This window comes from Otolemur garnettii, unplaced genomic scaffold (assembly GCF_000181295.1).
Source record: "Otolemur garnettii isolate 467f Iridium unplaced genomic scaffold, OtoGar3 scaffold00066, whole genome shotgun sequence".
Taxonomy (NCBI): domain Eukaryota; kingdom Metazoa; phylum Chordata; class Mammalia; order Primates; family Galagidae; genus Otolemur; species Otolemur garnettii.
Window position 1 is genome coordinate 494986 of NW_003852461.1, and position 18626 is coordinate 513611.

Here is an 18626-nt window from a genome sequence, read left to right on the forward strand (position 1 = left end):
GCTGGCAGGGAGAGGGAGGGGTCCCTCGGTCTGTTAGAGACGCTGCCCCCACACCATCTAGACACCCAGGGACTTCAGGCTCAGAGGAGCCCCTGCAGCTGAGGAAGGCTCCTCCCCCCCCCCTCAGCGAGGCAGGGTGCTGGGGTACCGGTGCTAAGTGGCACTGAGAGCTGGCGTGGGGTTGGGGTGCACAGCCCGTCAACCTGCACAGGGTCCCACAAGGAGCTCTACATACTTATTCTACACTGCGTTCCAAAAGTTACGTACCAGTCTTGCATGGGGAGAGGTGAGTCTGTCACCAAAGGGGGCTGGGAAAACGTCTCCTAGAGGAAGGGCAGAAATGGGGGCCAGTATTTACCCCTATACCGTGTGATTCTGGACAAGACCCTTTCTCTCCCAGAGGCTTGGTTCCGCTTATGGTCAGTGAGGGCAATTAGATGGGGAGATTCCAAAGCTTCAGAAGGGGCTGGAGAGATAGGACTAGGAAAATGCATTCCAGAGGCCACCCTTGACCACCTGTTCTCCCCACCCATTGCCCCAACCCTCCTGGGAACTAATCAGATTACAGGGCCTGAGGAATGTTCCAGTACTGCCAATGGGTTCCTGGTTCTCCCTGCACACACTCTATTGCATTGCTTCCGGGTCTTCTTTCCTCTGAGGAGTTGGTCACCATCCTGGAGGAGGCTGGGTGGACAGTGTCCCCTCCCCCTGCCTCTGCTGCAGCTGACCCTTCCACAGAAAGCCAAGCTTTTTAGAGATTTCCCCTACCAAGGGTCAATGTGGCATCTCAAGGCTTTCCAGCCCCAGTCTAGTCTGAGCAACTTTGAGTAAGACGTCCCCCTTCAGGTAACCCAGCCCTGAGGTCTGGAGGGCCAAGGCTGCCTTTGTAGGGCCGGGCTGCGCCCACAGAGTCTAGGAGGTCCCAAAACCTCTGGCAAGCCTATAACCCTGGTATATGCCCTCAAAGGAAAGTCATGTAGGGCCTATCTCAGGGAGAGGCCCATGTGCCAGGGCAGGTAGAGGTGGAGGGGGTGACCTCAAGGGGTCACCATAGGAAGGAGACCTATCCAGTATCTCAATGTCCCCCTATGAATGTTGGGGCTATCATGAAGCAGGTAGCCCACCCTGCCCAACTTAGACCCAGTGGAATTCTTTACCCGCCCTTAAACTTGCTCCTGCTGAGGTCCCAGCCCCAGGGGCATGCCACCCCTCAGGCACCCGTACCAGGAGTCTGAACATCAGTCAATTCGTCTCCCCCTCCGTGCTGTGTCCCTCTGCCCTTCTCCTACTGTCACTCAGGCGGCTGTCCTCCATACACTTGTCCTGTGGCCTCCAGTTGAGTTTGGCCAAACCTCTTCCAACAGGAGAAGGGCAGGCAGGAGTGGGGATGGGGTATCTGTGGCCCAGGCTGTAGGGAGGTTGGTCCCCCTCAGTGACAGCACCTGTCGGGCACCATCTCCCACAGCCACCCAGTCTGGTCCAGTGATCTTGCCCTCCCTCTGCCTCTAGGCCTGGGTGTGGTGACAGCTCCCGGAGGTGGCTAGCCTGGACGTGGCACAATCCTTCCTTGGCTTCCTTTAACACACCTGGACTTTCCTAAGCAGTCCCTTTGTCACACTCTCCTCCATCACGGAGTCTGAATGCACCACCCTCTCCCTGCCAGGACCCTGCAGGAAACACCCTCTGCCTCCCCCATCCACCCCCACCCCAAATCATCAAGTCCTCTCAGTTTTACTGCCTGAGTGATCCCCAACCCACCTTCTTCTCCTGCCCCGCTTGTGTCATCGAAACGCCCTAATAATGAATGGTCTCTCCACTCCACCCGGTTCCCCATCACATCCTTCACAAGCAGCTACCGTGGGTTCCTTCAAATGCAAATCTTCAAAGAAATATTTTTAATATTTAAAACATTTTTTGTCATGAAAGCTATACTTGCTTATTGTGCAAAATGTCAAACACTACAGAGAAGTAGAAAGTGAAATGTAGACGCCTCCTCTGCCGCCACCCCCCACCCCACCCCAGCGTCCCTGTCCTTACAGCCTCCAGATTCTGGTTCCTGTGGATCCTGCCACACTTCTGCTAGCCTTACATACACATACATGAACATGCACTTTTGTTCACACGAATGGACTTGGATAATATATAAGCCTGCAAATACTTTTGCATTTGTAACATACCTTGGGGAATTTCACATGTCCACATGTATTTAACTCTTTTTTTTTTTTGAGACAGAGTCTCACTATGTTACCCTCGGTAGAGTCCCGTGGTGTCACAGCTCACAGCAACCTCAAAATTTGGGTTCAAGTGTTCCTTTTGTCTCCCTAGTAGCTGGAAGTACAGGTACCTGTCACCAGGCCCAGCTAGTTTTTCTGTTTTCAGTAGAGATGGGGTCTTGCTCTTGCTCAGGCTACTCTCAAAACTCCTGAGCTCAAGCAATCCACCCACCTTGTCGTCCCAGAGTTCTAGGATTACAGGCACGAGCCGCTGCACCCAACCTTGCCACAGGAATTCCTGTCCACTATCACTGTGGCTAGACATTTTTGCAGGATTGACTTGCTGGGTTAAAGGGCAAGGGTTTAATGTTTGAAGGATGTATCAAATTGTCTCCTCAAGACATTGTTCTAATCACTGAAATATGAACGTGTCTATTTCCCCATATCTTTGTCAACCCTGGGTTATTAAAGTCTTTGATTTGTGTTTGTTTGAGATGGAGTCTTGCTCTGTCACCACGCTAGAGTGCACACAGCTCATTGCAACCTTAAACTCCTGGGCTCCAGTGATCCTCCTGCCTCAGCCTCCCAAGTAGCTAGGGCTGCAGGAACCTGCCACCACACCTCACTAATGTTTACTTTTTTTGTTAAATAGAAACAGGGTCTTACTATGTTGCCCAGACTAGTCCAAACTCCTGGCCTCAAGCAATCCTCCCATCTCAGTGCCCTCACAACTGCCAGAGTGTTGGGATTACAGGTGGGAGCCACTGTGTCTGGCCGCCTCCGGGTTTTAAGAAGAAAATCTGACCACGAGAATTTCCTGCTTAATGCTCCACACCTCTCAAGGAGGTGGAGCTTGACTTCCCATCTCTCAGGTGTGGTCTGGGCACAATCACCTCTTTCCAAGGAATATAGCATGGAAAGGGAGGGGAGAGAGTAACTGGAGTTATGGTGGAGAAACCTGATAAAGGCCACCGGAGCCAGGTGACCAAGGTCAACATCAACAGTGATAAGTCAAGCTGAGCGTAAGCAGACTTGGTTCAGTGTCAAAAGAGCTACCCTTTGCCTCTGTGGCAAAACCCTACAAAATCTCTAACCCTAGTCTAATTATTAGAAAAGTATGAGACAAATTCCAGCTGGGGAACATTCTCTTTTAAGCTGGCACGGTCATCAAAACCCAGGAAAGTCCAAGAAATAGTCACAGCCAAGAGCAGTCTCAGGAGACATGATGACTAAATGTAAGGTCGTGTCCTAAATGGGAGGAGAAAAAGGACCCTGGGTGATAACAAAAGAAATCTGAAGAAGTACTAACAGGTCAACATTGGTTCAGTATTTGGAACAAATGTAACGTGCATGGGACTCTGCAACCTTTGCAATTTTTCTGGAAACTTAAACTGCTCTAAAATACAAAGTTGAAAAAGCCCTCACATCCAGAATAAGCCACCCCTGGGCACCCAGTGGCCTTTGCGGTCTGGCCCCTGCCTCTCTATTGAGTTGTGTCCCCCTCCTTTCTCCTCCGGGTACCTCCCACTCCCATCCTATCTGTAAGTCAAAGTTCTGGAAAGAACCACAATTTTCAGTGCTTCAGACTGTTGCAAATTATGTTACCCTCCCTGGTTTGACTTCTCTCCTCCTTCCCTGATACACTTCCTACAAAAGGTCAAACCAAGACCAAGGCCACTTCCCCCAGAGCATGCCCCTGCTCTCCCCTGACGGATCTCCAGAAAGCGCTTCCCCATCTTCTCAAGGGCATACGTGGAAACTGGACTTGGGGCCTGTCTTAGTTTCCTGTGGCTGCTGTAACGCATGACCACAAACGGAGTCACTTCAGAAACAATAGAAGGTAGTTTCTTCCAGGGTTGGAGGCCAGAAGTCAGAAATCAAGGAGTTGGGAGGGCCACGCCCACTCCAGAGGCTCGGACCAGAGGCTCGGAGATTCCCTTTGCCTCTTCTAGCTTCTGGTGCCTCCTGGCTTCCTTGGCTTGTGGCCACATCACTCTAATCTCTGTTTTCATCTTTATAGCACCTTCTCTGTGTGTCTCTCCTTCTGTCTCACTCTTACAAGGACACTTGTCATTGGCTTTAGCATCCCTTGAATAATTCTGGATGATCTTTCCATCTTAGAATCCTTCCCTGCAGCTATAAAAACGCTCTTTCCAAAAAAGATAGTCCCTACAGGTTCTGGGGATTAGGACGTGGACATTTCACTGTAGGGGTGGCCATTCAGCCCCCTACAGAGGCCAGTGTGGCTGGCTCCAAGGGCCCTTTCTGGCTCACTTTGCAAGCAGCGTCCTCTTTTCTGTGGGTTGATCCTTGGTCCTCCTTGTGTATGTGTGTGGGGGGTGTTGAGGATGGGTCACTGAAGGCCACACTGACCACAAAGCAGGATTGCCAAGCTGGCTGGAGAATAAGTGGGCTCTGTCACAGCCCGTGTCTAGTTGTAGATTTTGAGATGTGGAAGATATTTATTAGGGATCAACAGGTGGGGAAGCGATGGGGAGGAAGCAGGATTAGGTGCAGGGAGAATGGTGATGCAGGTCCAGCAGCGCTCCAGCCACCCCCGGAGCCCATGTGGCCCATCTAAGTTATCCCCTGGTAGGTCAAAATGTCTGCACCTTTATATACTAGCCATAATCGATCGCGGTTTGCCCTTCTGTGAAATGAGGGTAACGGTAGCTCCTACCTACTTACTGCGTTGGAAGGTTTAAATGAAAAGCCCTGGGTGGTGCCTGTGGTTCAAAGGAATGGGGCGCCAGTCTCATATGCCAGAGGTGGTGGGTTCAAACCCAGCCCTGGCCAAAAACTGCAAAAAAAAAAAAAGAAAAAGAAAAGCCCTGGGTGCTCGCAGTTGCCACCCACGATAACCCTAGGAAGTAGTTCTGTAATTCCTCTATAGAGGAAAAGCCAGGGCTCAGAGAAGGCAAGCAACTTCCCAAAGCCACCCAGCCAGTAATGGCATAACCAGGACTTGAACCCAGAGCCCAAACTCCTGACACCTGCTGTCAACCCAGGAGTCCTGCAAGTGCCAGTCTCCACACCCAGCTCTGCCGCTCTCCCTTCTCTGTGGCTTGTGGCCTGTTCACCCTGCTCTCAGCCACTTCCCAGGCTGTGCTGCAAACCTTACAGAGGCTCTCTGCTCCCTGGGGCACCCTCCTGGCTTCCTTCCCTCTCCACTACTCTGTGACCAATGCTCCAGCCTCCCAGGACCCCTCACAATTTTCTGAGCATGTCCCCAACTTGCCCTGCCTCCATGTCCTCTGTCCCCATACATGAAAGTCCTTCCCCTCATCTTGCCTTTTGACTGGCACTCTCCCTCTCTTCTCAGCTCCCAGAGGGCTGGTTCATGTCTTAATCACAGCTGAGTTGCCTTGGGTCTGGTAAGACTCTGTTTCCCCCAATAGACTGAAACTTCTAGGAGAGTAAAGAACTGCCAATCAGTAGCTCTCACACAGCAGGCTTCATCACCTGGGGCTGGCCACGCCCTCGTCTCTGAACCTCAGTTTTCATATATAAAATGGAACTAAGGGGTAGCATAGCAAATGCTGGCACTTAGGCAGTTAGCCTAGCTGCAATTTTGCATCTGCCTGCAGGCCCAGCCTAGGGCCTGAAAACTCTGCTCAGCTGTCCATTTTCAATTATGTATTTCTTCCCACACTCTCCAGTCCTCAGCTTCTCTCCTGTTAAATGGGCTGTCAAAACAATTCCACACAGCAGGTTGTTCGAGGATTAAAGGAGGATTAGCCCAGCAGGGCTCTTGGGCTGCTTTCTTCTTTTGCCTGCACCTTCACACCCTCCAAGGATGGGCTGGGAGCCAGGTGGCCAGGGCTCCTGAGCTCCCCGGTGGTGTCAGCCGCCCTTCAGCTTCAGGACCAATTGCAGGGTTCTAGCAGGGGGTGGGAGGTGGCTCTAGTGTCGGTGACGCAGATCTGCCCTTGACTGGGGATGGAGGCACATTGCCTGCTGACAGTCTGTTCTGTCCCCCATCCCCTGGCCCCACAGTCCCACCCACAGCCTGAGTCAGCCTCCTCCGGGTCCTGTTTGAGGGAGCCAAGCAGAGATCCCAGCCCAGGACGCCCAGGCACCACCAGGCTCTGTGCCCTTGGCAAGTCCTGCCAATGTCTGGGTCTTAGGAGGCAGCCAGGGCCAGTTCTAGCAGCTGAGAACTTGGATGCAACCTACTGCATGGCATGATGGTTAAGAGTACTGACTCTCACGAGGCCTTGCCGCCATCAGCCACACTGCCTCTGCCTCTGAGCTCTCACCTGTAAAGCTGTGTAACAGTGTCTACCCAGAGGGTTGTCCTGAATGAGTAGCCCCAGGAGCCACTCCATGAGCATTCGCTGCTGTCATTTCCCCTGTGTCCTGTGTGTGGGGAGGGCAGAGATGACAATCCCCACTGGGGTAGGGAAACTGAGGCCCAGGAAGGGAACATGCACTATGGCTGGGCTCACTTCTGCCTCTTCGTTTCCTGGCATTTCATCTGGGACCCCCGTTCTCTACGTCCACATCCTCTGGGACTCATGAACACCCCTTCTGTGCTGAGGACTGAAGGCACCCCCAGCCCAGACTGTGGGCTCTAAGCCATAGGAGGGGGCTTGGGCCTCACTGCACGCAGGTGTTTCACAGGACAGATACAGATGAGGAGGTGGAGACTCAGAGGTTAAGCCACTCATCCAGGGCCACACAGCAGGCACACAGCTGCCAGGTCCTCAAGCTGTTTTGCCCCCACACTGTCTCCCAGAGCTCACCAGCTAGGCCCCCACTTGCCCTGAGACTTTTAGGAAGAAACCCCGAGTCTCAGGCGCCGATCCCCACCTGAGAGCCGCTCCTCCCACCATGACTCCTGCCCACAACTTCCCTTGGCCCAGCCCTGCCCCTGAAAGCCACAGGGCTGCCTGGTCACCCACCTTAATATGAAGGAAGAACTCCTTCTGGCAGCCCCAAAGACTGCCGCTGCTACTGAGCGGGGCAGGGGTACAAGGAGAGAAACTGATTTGTTTTCCTGGCTGTATTTCTCCCCTTCTCTTCCTCTTGGAAACAGGGGTTCTGTTCTGGCTCAAGGAGGCTCCCAGCAGGGCCTGAGGCAGAAGTTGCCTGCTAGGACCCTCCCTTCCTGGTCTGGATTGCACATGTTCCATAGAGAAATGAGGGGGCCTTCGGAAGAAAGTCTGGGAAGAGAGGAGGAAGGACTCTTCCCTGAGGGGCTTGGGGTTCTGTAGGTCTTAAAATAATAGGATCTCAGGCAGGTGAGGCCATGTGGTTCCAGCCCCTCAAGAGGCCCAGGTCCCCGCTGCAGAGGTGCAGGGTGTGCCAGGAACCGGTGAGACCTGCCCTGGGCCTTACCCTGACACGGGACCCCTGTCTCACCACCTCGGATTAAGTTGATCCTTAGGAATAACAGGAAGGTGCCACTCACATAAGTGGCGTGTGGGCCCAGCTGCCCCTCACCCTGATCCCTAGGCCAGGCTTCACCTCACCTGAGAAGCCTGTGCTGTCACTCTCCAGGACACAGCAGTGACTCACCTAAAGCCTCTGCCCCAGCCAGGACGTGGGAGGTTGGTGTCCCACAGTACACCTGGGCCCAAGCATGGCCCACATCAGGCCCCGGAATCCTCCCTGCACGGGGTCCCCCAGCCCTCCTTCAGATCTACCTCTAGACCCCGCCCATCTTCTCAGACTGTGGCCCCCACCTGGGTTCTTTGAGCCTAAGAGTAAGTCCGCCTGCTTTCTCTTGCCCAGGGTGATTATGCTAAACCAGAGGAAATGGTCCTGGCAGGCACAGGAGCTGAACCTCCCCCACCCTCCACACGATTATCAGCCTGGAGTTTCATCCCACCCTGAGGAAAGTTGCTTCAATAATTTATTTGGACCTTATCACAAATCCACTCCTGGTGCTGTGGGAAGTGTGAGGGAAGGATGCTGCTATGGCTGGAATGACAAGCAGGGCAGGCGACCTCACCTGGCTGCTGGGCTGGGGGGTGCCTGGGAATGCTGGGGGGTGGGCAGGCCTCTGATCCTGGGGCCTGGCCACCTCCGGAGGTCCGTCTGTAAAATGGACAAAGGAGCACCTGTCCTGTTCCTCTTCTGAGGAGTAAAGACACCCAGGGACCCCGCATGCCCTGGGCGCAATGGGTCCTGATATAGCACCCAGTCTCTGCTGGCTGAGCAGACACAGAGAGCCTGTGGGGTCTAGCTCACCCCCTCCCTCCCTCTCTTCTCCCCTTCCATAGCACAGGCCTGACTGTGGACTCCCAGAGTACAGCAGTGAACATGACTCAGTGCTTGTTCTCTTGGGGCTTTAAGATTTTGAGTGGCCGATGATTTAGTAAGTAACAGTTAATTTATGCAGACACCAGAACAGGGACCTGAGGTAGGAAGGTCGCCTTGAGGGGAGGCTGAGCTGAGACTGTAAGGGGGTGGGAAGAGGTGGGAAGAGTGTCAGGCAGAGGGACCGGCCAGGTGCTAATTGAGAAACCAGAAGATATAGAGAGATAGGTTATTTACGAGTCTGTGGGCCTGCCGAGTTTGATTTCTATTCTAAATGTGCTGGGAAGTCATGGGATGATTTAAGATTGAGGAGTGACACCCTGATCCTCTTACCATGCCTGAAGAATGAATGAACAAGTGAACGAGTGAATGAGAGAGAGAGGGAAGGAATGAATGGCTGTGTGCACCAGTGGTCCAGATATCACCATCGTGATGAGCGCTGTTATGAATAAATCTTTGCACAACTCCTTGAGGACTTTTGCAAAATGTACCCTTAGAAGTGGCAGTAAGGACTCTCGGGACCTGAGACAGCACATGGTGTCACACAGAGAGCTGGGAGAGGGTGGGAAGCAGGCTGCTCCTGTCAGGGCCAGCACAAGCCAGAGTGAGGAGGGGACGGCCCCTAGACAGGCAGGGGAGCTCTGGCTGGGGTGGCCCCTCCCTGGGCACCTACAGGTCTTCCCTGGGGCTGGGATGTGGCTGCCCCTGATGGCCTCATTTGGGGGATGCCAGCTCTGCATTCGTGTCCCTGAGGGCCAGAGGTCGGCCCCAGGCCCCTCTGTCACCGTCCTCTGCACTGTATCACATCTCAGTCACCCCCACACCTCACGCCTGCTTGCCTTCCAAGCCCTAATCAGTAGGCCTGGGAGCTCCCAAACAGGCAAGGGACTGGATGCCAGCCTCATGAGGTCTCCCTCATGAAATCCAGGGTCTTCTCCCTGCAAGGCCGTGCCTCTCAAGATCAGTGACAGATCCACCAGCCCCATCTCCCCCTGTGGCCAAAGCTGGGGTTGGAGGAGCCTGGATGTCCCCTGGGACAGCATCCCAGGCAGCCCAGAGTCTGGGCCAGGCCATGGCATCCATGTGCAGGTCTGGGTCTGGAATGAACTGTCATGGTACCAGCCTCTAGACTCCTTAGCTGAGTCTGTGAGCTGTTTCCTCATCTGTAAAGTGGGAATACTTACCATACCTCCCTCTTAGAATTAAGATCTTAAATAGTGAGTAAATAATAGCATGTATTATTATAACAGCTAACACTTTTACTTTCTTTTTTTTTTGAGGCAGAGCCTCAAGCTATCCCCCTGGGTAGAGTGCCATGGCTTCACAGCTCACAGCAACCTCCAACTCCTGGGCTCAAGCGAGTCTCCTGCCTCCGCCTCCGAAGTAGCTGGGACTACAGGTTCCTGCCACAATGCCTGGCTATTTTTTGGTTGCAGTTGTCAATGTTGTTTGGCGGGCCTGGGCTGGATTTGAACCCACCAGCTCAGGTATATGTGGCTGGCGCCTTAGCCGCTTGAGCCACAGGCACCGAACCAACACATTTACTTCTTACACACTATGTGCTAGGCACTATTCTAAGTACAATTGAAATTATCTTGGCAAAGTTGAATGAGTATTTTTCTTTTTTATTTTGAGACAGAGTCTCAAAGCAATCCTCCAGCAATCCTCAAAGCCCAAATCTTGGGCTCAAGCAATCCTCTTGCCTCCGCCTCCCAAGTAGCTGGAACTATAGGTGGGCGCCACAGTGCCCAGCTAGCTTTTCTCTTCTTAGCAGAGATGGGGTCTTGTTCTTGCTTAGGCTGGTTTCAAACTTCTGAGCTCAAGCAATTTATCCGCCTCAGCCTCCCAGAGTGCTAGGATTACAGGTGTGAACCACTGCACTCTACAAATTGAATGAGTTAAATGAATATCCTGTTTCCAGGATCAAGTCTCACTTGTGGGCCCTACTGCGCACCAGGCCTTGGACTGGGGGTGTCTTGGCTTCTACCTTCTCCTCCTGCTCAGGTGTCAGGGGTCCTGGGATGGGCTGGAGCCATGGAATACAGAGAAGCCTGGGGTTGCTGTAATACACGTCATTATTGTCTTAACCTGTCTTGCCCATGGTGATCAGCTTTCCACAGACAACTGACCACATTGTTTGACGGTGGCTGGGCCTCGAGCATGCCACCTTGGGTGCAGCAGAGGGGAGGAGAGTCTAATTTGCTCTGAACACAGCTCACTGGCAGCCCGGCACATACTCTGATCAAATATTTAGATCCTCAGGAGCCCTGGCTGTAATATTCATGTGGCGGCGAGAAGGCATTGGCGGCTGCCACACCGAAGCCTGGGGCTCTAGTAACCAGCGGCGTCTCACCTGGAGAAACACGAGCCAATCTAGCCTGTGAGAAGGACAAAGAAACCACAGGAAAACATCTGAGCCCCCCCAACTCCACCACCCCCTGGTCACTCCAACACACGCTCCAAACCCACCCAATGCAGTTTTCAACATGGCCTTTGGTAATAGGCATCAGAGACTTTTTAAAAATTTGTACAACTTTACCCCAGAGGGGTTTCCTTTCTAGAAATCGGGATGAAGACACCACTCAGAAATGTAGGAAAAGCTTTGTGTTTAAGAACATCCATTTATTATTCATAATGATAAAACGTAGAAATATCCAGAATCCTGAACAATAAGAGATTGGTTAGGGAAATGTCATCTTAGCAGAGGAGAAGGCAGCCACTAACAGCTGTGTTCACAAATGGTTTTATGACATGGGGACATTATGAGGATATTATTAAATGTTAAAGGTAGGACAGAAAATGATATATCTAGTACTAACACAATTGTCAAGGTCACAGTTTAAAACTGGGCCAATTTCTTCATCTCTCAGGGCCTCTGTTTCCTCGTCTGAAAAATAGGCGTGACACAAGGCTTACTGTGAAAAAGAATAAGCATGACATTTGACAGTGGTCTAAAGCAACATTTGGCATATAGCAGGCAAGCAATTTGTGGTACTTGTTATGAAAATTTTAACAAAAGGGACTAGAAGACACCATCCCCACATATTAATGATTGGCTGTGCTTAAGTGATAAGACTCTGAGTAATTTTAATTTCCTTCTTTCTTTTCTATTTTCCTTACTTTTTATAGCATAATTTCCTTACTTTGATAATATCATTACTTAGGCAGTGAGAACATTTCTAATGACCTTTATATTATTCATTCAGCAAATATTTATTGAGTGCCCACAGTGTGCCAAGCACTGTTCTAGGCATTGAGATCCAAAGATGAATAGGACAGACAAAAGTCTCTACCTCTGTCGAGCTTAAGCAGGGGACAAGGAATAGTAGACATAGTAAGTAAATAAATTATGCGGCTGTTAGAAGGTACTGACCGAGAGTGAAGAAAAGCGGAGAGCAAGTAAGGCGATCAGTATGCTATGTTGGGAGGCAGGATGCAGTTGTTTTTGTTTTGTTTTGTTTTGTTTTGTTTTGAGACAGAGTCTCACTATGTCGCCCACAGTAGAGTGCTGTGGCATCACAGCACACAACAACCTCAAACTCTTGAGCTTAAGAGATTTTCTTGCCTCAGCCTCCCAAGTAGCTGGGACTACAGGCGCCCACCATAATGCCCAGCTATTTTTTGTTATTGTTGTTGTCATTGTTGTTTAGAGGCCTGGGCTGGGATTGAACCCGCCAGCCCTTGTGTATGTGGCTGGCGCCCTAACCCCTGAACTAAGGGCGGCAAGCCACAGGATGCAGTTTTAAAGAAGGTGAAGGGGGTGGCTTGGTATGATGGCTCACGCCTGGAATCCTAGCATTCTGGGAGGCTGAGGCCGGTGGATTGCCTGAGTTTAGGAGTTCAAGACCAGCCTGAGCAAGAGTGAGATGCCATCTCTATTAAAAATAGAAAAACTAGCCAGGTGTTATGACAGGTGTCTATAATTCTAGCAACTAGGGAGGCTGAGGTCACAGGATGGCTTGATCCCAAGAATTTGAGGTTGTTGTGAGCTATGACTCCATGGGCTGTGGGGATATTCACCTGGGATACCCCAGAATGGCCCTATGGTGGGGGGTGCCAGGAGTGGCCAGGAGGCCAGGGAGGTGGGAGTGGAGTTAGCAGGGGCGGGGCCTGGGGGGTGATGCAGAGAGGACAGGTGGGGCCTGAGGCCCACAGTCAGGAGTGAGCGCAGGGCCACATAAGGGTCTGGCCAGGGGGCCATGATATGAGCTGAGAAGAGGCTGCAGGGGCCTCAGGCAGAAGTGGGGAGATGAAGGGTGGCTGTTGCGACCGTCAAGGCCTGGGGTACTCACATCAAGGTGGGAGATACAGTGGGTACTGGGGTCTGAAGGAGCAGCCCACAGGCCCGCAGCTGTGTGGAGAAAAAGAGAATCTTCTAGGATGAGCCCAAGGTTTCTAGCCTGAGCAACTAGAGGAAAAGCTGTTTCTGTGGATGAACTAGGAGATAAGGAAGGAAATGACTCTATTTAAAAATGAAACAGAGCGCACAGAGAGAAGTGTTTGATGTGCAAGGCCCCAGGGGTGAGAGGAGCTGGGGTGGGCCCAGTGCACGTGGGGGTGGGGGGCAGCTGGGCCCTGGTGAATAATGGAGGAGGCTGAGCCTTTGATGATGAGAAGCTGCCGCAGCCAGGGAGACAAGGGGCACAGTGCCAGCTGGGCCAGGACTCCCAGGGGACGTACACCTGACCCCTACTGCCCACCAGGTAGCCTTTCTCTGCTCCAACGGACTAGTGCTGCGACTACAGGAAAGCCCCAGACTCCCCGGCACAGATGGCACCAGAGCGGGACTCTCTCTCCATCACAGCCCTCCTGTGGGATGGGCCCCAGCCTGTTCGCTTGCACCTCCAGGGGCAGGAGGACAGGGTGGGGCAGGAGCTGAGCAGCGCCCCCATGAGGCAGGGGGAGGAAGTCCGCCTCCTCTACTGCCCACCCAAGACTCCCTGCAGATCGTGTCCAGTGAAGGCCTCCCCTGCCTTGATTAGAGGCCCAAGGAGCCCAGACTGGAGGGCATCCAGGAGCAGCACTGGGCCCCAGGACGGTAGCCTGATGCAATTTTTGTTTTCCCATTAACTGGTGGCTTAATCTGTACCCTCCAATTTTATCCACTCACCCTCCCTCACCGTCTGTTCCCTACACACCTATCCGTCCGCGAAAGCTGAGACCCCTCTAATTGTTCATCTGCTCCCCCACCTGCCCACTCTGCCTCAGACATGTCCGTACACTGGCTTTGCCACCACCAGACCTCAAGGCCAGGGTCAGCTTCTCAGCCTCTCTCAGTCTCAGTCCCCTCCCCATGAAATGGGGGTATCCAACTATATCTACCTAGCAGTGGTTGATAGAGCATCCGAGGTCACGTTGAGGGGCGCTCGCTCACACTGACATAAGGGTGTGCCATGGTACTTCCCTCCCATCCTGGTGGGGGTGGTGGCAGTTTCCTCGGTCCCTCTCCAGACCAGCAGAGCAGGTGGGTGTGGAGGAAAGTGCTTGGTAGGACGCGCCCTCTCTCTCCACTGCAGGGAGCCTGCCCTCATGAAGCCGAGGAGAAAGGTCAGGCTCACCGCGGTGTTTTAGGCAACAGTTCACAGGGGAGGGGAAATATTTATTAATTGTGTTCCTGGCAAGGAAAGAGGCTTTGTTAACTGCAGACTACTGTACCGATGCAAGCATTGTTGTCACTGTTATGACTTCTGCTTGTTTAGTTCTCAGAATAATACCGTCAAGTGGGAGAGGCCATCGCATTCAATTTAGAGGGGAAGAAACCAAGTGTCAGAACTAGCAGTGGGCAGCTGCTGCTTGGTTCCTTTAGGACGCCCCCCACCCCACCCCACCCCCTGACTCTACTGATGTCTCTCCACTGTGGAGCCCCACCAGTCTGTACTCAGCAGGCCTGGCGGGGTGGGGAGCACTCCTGGCTTGGCAACGTGGCATTATGCTGCCTGGGAGCTGCCACCATGGACGGCTCTCCATGCCAGCCAGCCCCAGTCCAGTCTGCCGGAATGAAGATTGCACCTTACGGATGTCACACGTCACAAGGCGGTGGCTCCCCCGGACTGCCTCCTGCCTGAGTTCATGAAAAGCAATTTACTGTGTGTCAAGTGGCTGCAGAAGATGCATGCAAGGCTCCACCACGCACTGGCTTGGGCGCCTGGCTGAGACACAGGACTGCTGAGCAGTGCCACTGGTGGCCTTTGACTAAAGCTGGGACGGAATGGTACCCTAGGCCTTCTTGAGAACCCAAGACGGAGCAGCTGTGCAAATGGGAAGGGCCCCGAGCCTCACCCTGGTCACACCTGCAGCAGGGCATCCTTCCCCAGAGCCATGCTTCCAACACCTCCCCAGGGCCACCCCTGTGCTCAGGGAATGGGTGGATGGGCCTGGCTGTGGTGACCTGGAGCACCAAGTTGAGGATTTCTGGCTGGATGTGGCAGAACAAGGCAGAGCAGGTCTGTGTAAGCCCGCTGAGGACCTAGATGGGTTTGGGAAGGGTCCGGGGAATTCTCTGACATGGATAAGTGGCGAGTTACTGAGGGAAGCAGGAAACACAGTGACCTTTGAAGTTGAAATGACAGGGGCCAATTTTAAGCCCTCACAGGCCCCTTCTTTGACATTTTCTATGACAGGATAGAACTTACTCAAACATCCTCCTACCTACCCCCACACTCACCCACTTCTGTCCACCCATCTGCTGCAGTCCACCCAGCCTCAGACTCCAGCTGGGGACCCTGGGAACCGTGACGCGGGGGTGGCTCACAGGTTCCTCCTCCTGTGTCTGGACAGTACCTGTGACACTAACTTCTGTAAGTACCAACTAGGTGCCAATAGCTGACCTGGTATTCTACACATTCTCCAGCACGGGCTCCCCACCACACCTCCATGAAGTGGACCTGACCTCGTGGGCCCATTTACCAGTGAGGGCTCTGAGGCCAAGCGGGATCAGATGCCTCATCCAGAGACCCCCATACACAAGTGGTGGGACTAGAACTTGACTCCAAGTCCACATGACTCCAAAGTCTATGCCCTCAACTCCTAATGCCTAAAGTGCAGTGGGGCTTTAGAAAGAAGGGTGTGGAATGGGCATGTGTGTGGTTTTGATACATAACACATGGGCCACGTGCAGAGTGCCCTCTCTGCCAGACACAGCCTCTGGTTTAGTCCCCACAGCAGGGTCACGGGCTGGGGGTAGGGCTCCCTGTGTGTGGATGCTCCGTGGGAACCAGCCGGGTCTTGAGAAAGACTCTTAGCATACTGTAGCGTGAAGTGGTTCCTTAAGCAGCAGGATTTAGCGTTCCCCGGTTGGAGAGAGGCAGACACAGCACATTAAAGGTGACAGTGAGCAGGTGAATTATCAGGCGTGGCTGCTTAGGTCTGTGCACTGTGTTCATAATGACTAGAAATGAAATATGTCCAGGCCAGGCCTGTTCCCGTGTGTAGACCTGGTGTCTCGGGGCTTACTTATCCACTCGGCAATTTTAGGAGACCACCATAAAGCCACCTGGCATGCATCCAGGGTTTCTTCGGCTGAAGATCACCCTCCTTGCTTTCCGTCAGGGCGCAGAAAGTGAAGACAACGAGAGTTCATCTGTGAGTGGTGCAGGGAGAAAGGTTAAAGTCACACATATTAAACTCTAACGTGACACCTCTGGGGCCAGTTCTCTCCGCATCTAAGAGCAGGAAGTCGGGACATGAACTCAGCGAGTGACGTTCAGTGCCTCTGAGCCTCTCAGCATCTCCAGGCTCCCATCCAGGGGAGATGTACACACCAACTCCAGTTGCCTGGCATGGCTGCCTGGAACACTGACATTGATTCAAAGGTGCCCTGGCTTCCTGGGAAAGATGCCTGCTTGATTAGTAAGGTCTGCCACGGTCACGAGATGGGAGGAAACGTGCTATGACACCATGTGTTTGCCATCCCTAATAGACAGCCTCCTAAGGGCCTTCCAGCTCTGCCGTTGTGGCTCCTGTTGTGCCTTGTCTGTATAAGGCAGGTGATAATATTTCCCTACTGGCAAACCTGGGAGTTAGACTGAGGTTGGAAAAATGAATGAATGAATGAACTCCCACCTCACAGGATGTTAGTGAAGGTTAACTCCATGCTGTTAAAGGTCTTGGGAATGGGGAAGGGAAATGGAATGTGCAAGATAAGACGTCCAGAGTGTTCAGGGTGGTGAGTAGGAGGAACAAGGACAAGCGGCCAGGATGGGGATGGTGTGGGGGCCTGCACCCTGCTTAGGAGATAAGCCTGGGCTTGAAAGGAGGCCAGCTTGGGGGGGTGCCCCATCAGAGGGCACTGGGGATGGGCGTAAGCACTGGCGGTTTTAGTTTTGTTTAGCAAAATACAACTGCCCTTGTGGCCTTTTCTGATGGTTCACGTAATGCATTTTCTTGGTAAAAACATTCATGCAGAACCACACAAGTACACGGAAAAAGCAGAAACCACTCCGAATCCCGCCACTGTGAGGTAGCCAGGGGTAAGACGTAGCGGACCTTCTCACCTTCTCCATGGATCTCTCTGAGCACCAAACTATGCACGCACATGCATATACATTAAATACGAACAGAAAGCCGCAAGGACCAGACGCTGCTCTTCACGCTGTGCCGTAACCTAATTTTGTCACTCAGCGGCATGTTAAAATGTATGTTCATCTGCATCATCATTTTAAAGGTGAGGGAATCTCAGCTCAGAGGTAGGAGGCTATTTACCCACATAGCTGCCCTCTGGGTTCCCTCCCTCCCTTCCTTCCTTTCTTCCTTCCTCCCTCCCTTCCTTCCTTCTTCCCTCCCTTCCTCCCTCCCTCCCTTCCTCCCTTCCTTCCTTCCCTCCCTCTCTCCCTTCCTTCCTTCCTTCCTCCCCTCCTCCCTCCCTCCCTTCCTTCCCTCTTCCCTTTCTTTCCTTCCTTCCTTCCTCCCTCCCTGCCTCCCTCTTTCCCTCCCTCTCCTTTCCTTTCTTCTCAAAGGAATGAATTCCCTGGAAGTACAGAAACAAAGAATCATAAGTCTTTCCATACAGTATGATGACTTAAAAATTTGTTTATTCTTAATTGTTACGGGTACATAATCATTGTATATCTTTATAGGGTACATGAATATTTTAATACAGGCATAAAACGTGAATTAATCAAATCAGGGTAACTGGGGTATCTTTCACCGCAGGCATGTCACATTTATTTGTGTTAGGAATATTCTAATCCACTCTTTAAGTTATCTTAAAGGAGACCCTAATGTATTGTTGATAATCACTTTGTTGTGCTATTACATGTTGATTCTATTAAACTACCTACCTATATTTTTGTACCCATTAACCATCCTCACTGTATCTCCCCTCCCCACCACCCTTCCCAGAGTCTGGACACCCTTATTCTACTCTCTGTCCAACCACTGACTTCTAAATGCTGATTCTGTTGGACTCCACAACCCAAAAGCAGTCTGAAGGAAACATGCCACAGGGCTGTGCTGGAGAGCAGGGGTCTCTGTCTTTCCCCTCCTTCTGAAGAGCCTCAGGATTTGGGAATTGGCAGATGCAGCAAGCGGAGGCTTGGAATGTGCCTTGCAGCCAGGCTGTCCTTCTGTGTTCCTGCCATTGCTGGGAAAAGATCGTGTCCTGGCTGCCCAGTGGCCTCAGGGGGAGGATGAGAGACCTGTGGCACAGAGCCACTCCAGCCAGACCTGTGAGTGAGCAGTAAATGTTTACTGATTTGCACCACTGAGCTGTTTGTTCTGCAAGAACAGTTAAGGGATACATCAGGAGGCCCTGCCAGGTCACTGCCACAGCCGCTCTCTGGCTCACGATTCCCTCATCTGAAACACAGGGCTAGTGATGACCTAACTCTTGAGCTGTTGTTTGAATCATATAGGTTGTTAACGCCCAATTACTATTAGCTGTTGTTAATGCCTGACCTTCAAGCGATGTTTTTCAAATCACACAAGCCACCTGTGGGCCCTGAAAGCAACCTAGTGCGTCATCACTAGCACCTTCTTTTGACAGGATAAACTAGAAAATTATCATAATACTTTCCGATTAGGGAGGGTAAATATTGTTTTGTGGGACTGCCGTTTCAAGGTCTGTATATAAAACAAATTTCTTTCTTTTTTTTTTTTTTGAGACAGAGCCTCAAGCTATCCCCCTGGGTAGAGTGCCGTGGCATTACAGCT